The sequence below is a fragment of the Henckelia pumila genome, chromosome 2 (genome assembly GCF_033568475.1).
Source record: "Henckelia pumila isolate YLH828 chromosome 2, ASM3356847v2, whole genome shotgun sequence".
NCBI classification, from domain to species: Eukaryota; Viridiplantae; Streptophyta; class Magnoliopsida; order Lamiales; family Gesneriaceae; genus Henckelia; species Henckelia pumila.
In genome coordinates this window covers 120,896,082-120,902,947 of record NC_133121.1, presented here as the reverse complement: position 1 = coordinate 120,902,947, position 6,866 = coordinate 120,896,082, and the positions used below count along the sequence as shown (strand labels likewise).

The 6,866-nt window shown below is 37.0% G+C and overlaps 1 long non-coding RNA gene across 1 annotated transcript; it reads left to right on the top strand.

Moving 5' to 3' along the window:
* Positions 1–3,856: 3,856 nt before the first annotated feature.
* Positions 3,857–6,317, top strand: LOC140882772 (uncharacterized). The gene is made up of 2 exons (XR_012150277.1): positions 3,857–5,262; positions 5,357–6,317. It is a non-coding gene; the product is annotated as an uncharacterized lncRNA (long non-coding RNA).
* The last annotated feature ends 549 nt before the right edge of the window (positions 6,318–6,866 follow it).

The window sequence follows — 6,866 nt, the reverse complement described above, 5'->3', positions numbered from 1 at the left end:
GACAAAGATCAGGTTGATGAACTCAAAATTTGAAAATCTCAGAATGGATGAAACTGAAACAATTGCAGAGTATGATCACCGTCTTTGTCAGATTGCCACTGAAGCTTACTGTCTTGGAGCTCCTATCGCAAATGAAGCTCTTGTAAATAAAGTACTTAGGTCTTTGCCAGAAAAATTCAATGGAAAAATTTGGTCTTTGGAGGAAGTCAAAAACACATCTAAGATGAAACTAACTGATCTTATCAGCACTCTTCAAGTATTTGAGTTAAACACCAGCACTCAAAAGGAGGACAAAGGTAAATCCATTGCACTTCAAGTGTCAAATGAATCCTATGATGATGCAGTCAATCTTACGCAAGAATTGTCCAAATCAGATCTTGGTGATGAGTCCATATCTTTACTCACCAAGAAGTTCAACACGTACTTGAAGAAGATGAAAGAAAATCAGGATGTCGGGCAAAGACAAAAGCAACTTGCTCTTCCATCTCCTGTGAAGAATCAAATTCAATCTTATGTGCAAGACAAGCAAGTGTCTAAATTCAAAAACTATCCCAAAAACATCAAATGCCATTAATGCACTGGGTTTGGACACTATGCAAATGAGTGCCCCAAAAGATTTAAGAAGGGACTGACTGCTTCATTAAGTGATGATGAAGATGAGGAAGAACAAGACAAATGCATTGCATTAACTTCAGCCATACCTGTACGGACTCATCTTCAAATCAATCCTCATGAAGTGTCCATCGGGAAAGCAATTTCAGAACTTTGTTACAAGAATGTAAATAAAAAATTTTTGTGCCTAAATGCTATTCAAGATACACACAAGAAAGATGAAGCAACACCGACTGAGGAAAGTGTTCACTCTATGTATCAAGAACTTTATGAAGATTGGATGAAAAAAATCAAGCGAACAGTGACCTGACTAAAGAAAATGCTGAGTTGAAAGGTGCCCTGGTCAAACTTGAAGTTCTTCTGACGATAAAAGGACATGGAACTGTGCACTGTAAAAGAAAAACTGGCAAAAGCCATAAAACTTTGACAAAATACAATTCTAGCTCACACAAACTCTCGGAGTTATTGAAGACCGGACAAAGTGATAAAGCTGGACTGGGCTTCGAAGAAAGCACATTTGAAGTGGGTGAATCTTCGCACACAATTCCGAGTCCTACAGTATTTGTGAAAAAAAGTAGCTCTTCATCGTCTCTCAAAGAAGGACCTCCTGTTCCAATCCTTCCAAAGCAGGTATTTACTCAGAATTAGAAAGGTAATAAACCCATCTTTATCTGTCATTATTGTCATAAAACAGGACACATCAGGCCTTATTGCTTCAAACTGAAGAAGGATTTCATAAAGTGGTCTGGTGACTCGATGTTGTTCAGTAATGTGCCCAACATCACTTCTCACAACAATACCAGGAGAAAACACTCTGTTAAGAAAGTTTGGATGCCTAAGGTGAAGCCTAAATGTTTTGTAATTTATACTTCACTAAAAACTGATTTGCATGAGCTTGGTATTTTGATAGTGGCAGTTCTCGCCACATGACCGGATCAAGAGATTATCTCAAAAATTATGAGAATAAGGAAGGAGGCTTTGTAACCTATGGAGGAGGAGAGAAGGGCAGAATTTTTGGCAAAGGAACTTTGAAAGTGGATGGAATTCCACAACTTCACAATGTTCTTCATGTAGAAGGATTAAATGCTAATGTAATTAGTATCAGTCAACTGTGTGATGATAAATTTCTTGTAAAATTTGATAAGAACTCTTGTGAAGTTTTTAATAGTGCAAATGTTTGTGTCATGGCAGGAACTCAATCGTCAGATAATTGTCATCAGCTGGTTGATAATTTTTTTTGTAAGTCCTCAAAGACAAATGATCTAGATATTTGGCACCAGAAACTTGGTCATGCTAATTTCAACATACTCAAGAAGCTATGTAAGTATGAAGCTGTAAGAGGTATTCCTGATATTACCTCTGGAATTCCTTTTGTTTGTGGATCATGTCAAAAAGGAAAACAAACACGAGCTGCGCATCCATTGATAGAACATCATGGAACAACTCGTTGTTTGAAATTGTTACATATGGATCTTATGGGTCCTATGGAAGTTGAGAGTATTGGTGGTAAGCTTTATTCTTTTGCAATTGTAGATGATTTTTCAAGATTTGCATGCGTGAAAAATCTGATAATTTTGATGAATTTAATTCTTTACTCAGGAAAGTGACAAATTTACATAATCTGACAGTAAGTCGAATTAGAACAGATCAAGGTAAAGAGTTTGAAAATTCAAGGTTTGCAAATTTGTGTGACAGGAAAGGAATCTCCCAAGAATTCTCAGCTCCAAAGACTCCTCAACAAAATAGGGTGGCCGAACGTAAGAATAGAACTCTGCAGGAAATGGCTCGTGTTATGCTAAGCTCAAAGAATATGGCCAAACGTTTATGGGCCGAAGCTCTGAACACATCTTGCCATATCTCAAATATAGTGTATTTAAAAAGTGGTTTAAGTGTAACAGCCTATGAAATTTTCATGAGAAGAAAGCCTAACCTTAAATATTTTCATGTCTTCGGTTGTGTGTGCTATGTTTTAAATGATAGAGATCACTTGACTAAATTTGATTCGAAAAGTGATAAGTGCATGTTTTTAGGATATGCAAAAAATAGTAGAGCTTATAGACTGTATAACCTGAAAACAAGAGCTATTATGGAATCTGTTAACATGTTTTTTGATGATCTTGCAGATTTCAAGGAAAAAACAGCAGAAGATGATTTTCAAACGTTGCTGGAAGATGTATCACATTCTCCTACTGAGAATGTTGGTGCATCTGATGTTACCAACATTGATAACAGAACATCTGAATATCTAGTGATTGAATCTGATGAAGAACAACCAGCTATTCTGTATGTACTGAAAAAAAAAGTTCCGAGGAAGATTCAGAAAGATCATCCAACGTCACAGGTAATTGGTGAAGTGCAGCATGACAGAATAACCCGAAACAAAGAGCGAGTGGACTTTAGAAAGTTAAGTGGATTACTGTGCAACTCTTCTGACTTTACTCAGGTAAGATACTCAAGCTTCGTATCTAAAATTGAACCTAAAAACATACATGAAAACTTGAAATATGAGTTTTGGATAAATGCTATGCATGAAGAGCTAGAACAATTTGTTAGAAATGATGTCTGGTTTCTTGTTCCTCCTCCTGATCATGGCAATGTAATTGGTACAAAATGGATTTTTAAGAATAAAACGAAAGAATCAGGAAACATAATTAGAAATAAAGTTGGGTTGGTAGCACAATAATATACTCAGGTAGAAGGGATAGATTTTGATGAAACATTTGCTCATGTGGCTCGCATAGAATCTGTCAGAATGTTACTTGATATTGCTTGTTATATGGGTCTGAAATTATATCAAATGAATGTAAAAAGTGTTTTTCTTAATGGTGTTTTGCTTGAAGAGGTCTATGTCAAACAACCAAAGGGTTTTGAAGATCCTAAACATCTGGATCATGTGTACAAACTGAAAAAGGCTTTTTATGGACTTAAGCAAGCACCACGTACATGGTATGGGAGGTTAACAAAATACTTGTTGAGTATTGGTTTCAAAAGAGGTGAAGTAGATAAGACACTCTTTATTCAAAAACTACAAGGTAATATAGTCATTTGTCAAATCTATGTTGATAACATTCTCTTTTGCGCATCCTCTCAAGTTCTGGTAAATCATTTTGTTGATTGCATGTCATCTACATTTGAAATGAGTATATTTGGGGCTTTTTTCTAAAAAAAAAATTGAATTACCTTAATTACCCTATTTAACGACACTTTTCTTGTGTCTTTCAAATCAGATTAGGGTTTTGTGCTTTCTCCTTATATCTCTCTTCCAAGTTATCGTCTTCTTCCTCCTTCTGTCCGCTTTCTGTGTGTGGTTCTTTCAATGGCAAACTCATATTGATCCTCTTGATATTAGGTCCGAGAATGGGTGTCTCGAACAATGACATTTCCCCTGCTTCCTCTTCGTTTGTACCTCCATTCCCGCCTACTACAATGACCATGGCGATTGTCCCTGTTATGGAACCACCTGTTCCCCTTGAAGAAATTTCTCCGGGCAAACCTGGTAATGAAATAGATGTTGAAAATCCTCCAGATTTTAAGTTTCTCAATCGCCTCCGTCCTCGCTCGCCGATTCGTCGTCGATCAAAGCGTCTGGCTGCGTTCAACCCTGACTACTCTCGTTCCGAGACGTTTAAGAGTGGTGTGGCTGACCGCCCTGCTTTCATTCTGGATCCCAATTTTTCGTCAGGAGATGAAGATCTTGATACCAATTTTGAAGTGGATGTTCGCGACAATTCGAAAAAAAAGTAGAGACATTCTCTGCTTTTGTTCCTGTTGTTGTCTCGGTTACTGAAAAGGTACATCCCCTGGTTACCTAACAATCTCGTGATGTTCTTCAACCTGCTGCTCCTTCTGTGGAGAATATTTGGGTTCCTCAGACTTCCAGTGATGACTCCCCTGCAGATTTTTATATGACCTCGGCGCAATTTCTGGTTTCTTTGAAAAAGTCTCCTGCCCCTTTGGCAACGAACACGTTTTCACCTACTAATGAGGATGAACCTGATGTTGAGATGGCTCAAGAGTTCACTAATAAATGTCCCTCTTTGGAGTCTTCTTCTGAGTCGTCTTCTGCCATATCCTATGCCGCAATAGAGTCGGGTTCATCTTCAACGTCACTTACAACTCCTGATGTTGCAGAATTGGACGATGTTCCTGAGTTAGGCATCATCACCAGCACCATTACTGGTGGACTTGTTAAGACTTTTCCTGTTGGCCCTCGGCAATTATCGGTTGCCCGACTTACTTCTTTTTATTTTGTTCTCCATAAGGTGGCTGTGAAAAATTGGACCCCTTCAACCAATTCCACTGTTGTGACACAGGGTCAAGCTACAACACTATATGTCTTGGGGACGTCCGCAAATTTTAATTTCGGACAACATGTTTTTCGCACTATCCTGGCTTTTGCGGATGGATGTGGTAAATCTACCAGTCTTCCTTTTCCGTCCTTGATCTTTCGCGTTTTGGAATCGCAAGGCTTTGTTCGTACTGCTATAATGTTGTCTCGGTTGTTGGTCCTTCCATCAAGATTGCCCCTTTTTTTCTTAAAGGCAATTGTATTATCGATCTGCCTCTGCTTCATGGATCATCCACTGTCTCTTCTGCTCCAGTTCAACCTCACCACCTGATTTTCTTCTCGTGTCTCGTGATTTTTTGAAGGTCCGTATCAAGTTTGCTGAGTCTCAGATTTTGCATGCACAAATGTTCATTGCTCATTATAAAGACCAAATATCTGAATATAACCTTCTGTTAGACGTGTCTACTTCTGATCAAAAAGGGGGAGTTGATAGTGAAGGAGTTGACGAGGACACTGTGCTACCACAGGTGGATGTAGCTGGACCATCAGGCACTGCGTCTACAGATAATGAAGGAGATGCTTAGTTTTAAGAATTTTGACAGTCTTTTTGAATGTGTTTTTCGCTGACTGTCTTTTGCTAATTCTTGAATGAATTCTAATCTTCTTTCTTTTGTTGCTTGTTTTTGGCTAAGAATATGGTTATTGATAAATAATGTTGTTAGATTTATGTTGTTGACACTACCTTTCGTGACATTATTGTTTAAATACCTATGCTTGATTCAGGGGGAGCTCTAAGCTTTCCCGTCATGAACTCAGGGGGAGTAGTTGGAAGTGTTGGAAGTGTTTTGATCACAAAGGCAAAAAAGGGGAGTTTGAAAGATATACTGAGCTTGAGATTTAGTTATTAAATTATAACTCAGTCAATATTTGTTTTGCCTTTCTACAAATAGTTTTCTTTGCACGTCTATATTTTTTTCTCTATTTAAAGATTTTAGTTTTCATGTTTTACAGGATTCAGTGTATGCAAGAAAACAAAGAGATTTAGAGATCGGGAAAAAATGGAAAGGAGATTTAGAAAAATAAAGAGTGCAAAGCAACAAGTATATATGATAGGCTATTGGAGAATGGACGGTGAACGACATTTGAAGCTGAAACAAAGCAGGGTGAACGAGACGACTAGCAAGGAGAAGTGATCGAAGAGTATCAAGGCTTCTCAAATTTCTCATTTTCTATCTCGTGTTTTCTACTTTGATTTACGAATACTCCTTAAAGTTGTTATTCAATCGAGAATTGAATTTAGAGTATTGGTAGATTTTTCTCAAAGTGTTGAGAATTTTATTTTGATAAGATTACTAGAATTGGTTTGTGTAATCGAATATTATTGTCCTAGTAATAATTTTGCCATGAGGCAAGTCTATGGACTTGTGCACAGTAATTGTTGTGTTATTATTTTCGATAAGTATTCAAGATTATTTAATTATATTTTTTAACTTTTAAACTCACTATTGGTTTTTGAATAATGTTTTACTTTGATGTTGCTAACATCGTAGAACAACATCATTAAATTTGAATTATTTAATAACCTGTGAAGATAAATTCTTACACTCATCTTATTCTCAATAGTTGTCCCACAACCTTTTCTTTAATAATTAGTTTTTCATTTGATCATCCTCTATATATAAAGCAACTCATCAATTTTAGCATTTGTATCTCGACAAAACAAATCATTCGTGTCTAAGAATCAACCCGTGTATTACATTTTTATAAAAGGAAATAACAAAGAAACCTTAATGGGTTCGGTGTTGTGAGATCTGAGGTCCCAAGCACAAACTAGAACGATCGTCGTTCAAGTTGTTGGGGATTATATACCGAAGCGATCATGACGATAATAAATTACGAAATAAAATAATCAATAAGAACACCAAAAATTTACGTGATTCACAAAAAATAGGCTACGTCCACGGAG